We start from the raw sequence: 728 nt of genomic DNA, 5'->3' as shown, positions 1-728 counted from the left end.
TTTAGATTTAATATTTAGATTTAACATTTAGATTTAGATTTAGATTTAATATTTAGATTTAACATTTAACATTTAGGTGCCACATTTAATATTTAGATTTAACTATTTAATATATTTCTAAGTTAACAAATATTGCTGTAAATGTGGTAAAAGGTGACGTTAAAAAAATCACACTTTTTTAAACATTGTTTGAAGCTAAATGTGGCAAAATATTGATGTTATTTTCAGCGTGAGACACTTTACAAACGGCACCCCATTGACAGGAGGCTCTCCATTAGTGCTGCTATACAGTAGAACTGCACTGGGACTTTTTACTATTCATGTATCACTCCGCTTCACAGGTGTTCTGAGCCGTTAATTACGTTAACCGTTAATTAGACCTCATTAAGGGTCGTCCGAACAAACTTTGCACCGTAACGATGAACATATTAACACAAGTAACAGAGTTAAATAATGAATGGTGGTGAGAAAAGGACTAAAGAAGCCTGAATACTTAACTGTAAATCTCCAGGTATGCTCATGTGACACCAAAAGACAACGCAACGTACTGTACTGATGAGGCTGTTAACTCATGCGCATCAGAGGTAGACTCTTATTTCAGTGTTAGCAAAATAAATGGAAATGATGACAAAATGAAGCCTGCATGATATAAAGTAGCTGGTCTGTGGTAAAGTGTAGACCTACAGTAGGCTACATAAAGTGGCAAGTTAGTGTACAGGAATGGTTTG

The sequence above is a fragment of the Epinephelus moara genome, chromosome 12 (assembly GCF_006386435.1).
Source record: "Epinephelus moara isolate mb chromosome 12, YSFRI_EMoa_1.0, whole genome shotgun sequence".
Lineage (NCBI taxonomy): Eukaryota > Metazoa > Chordata > Actinopteri > Perciformes > Serranidae > Epinephelus > Epinephelus moara.
Note: the sequence above shows the minus strand (reverse complement) of the source record.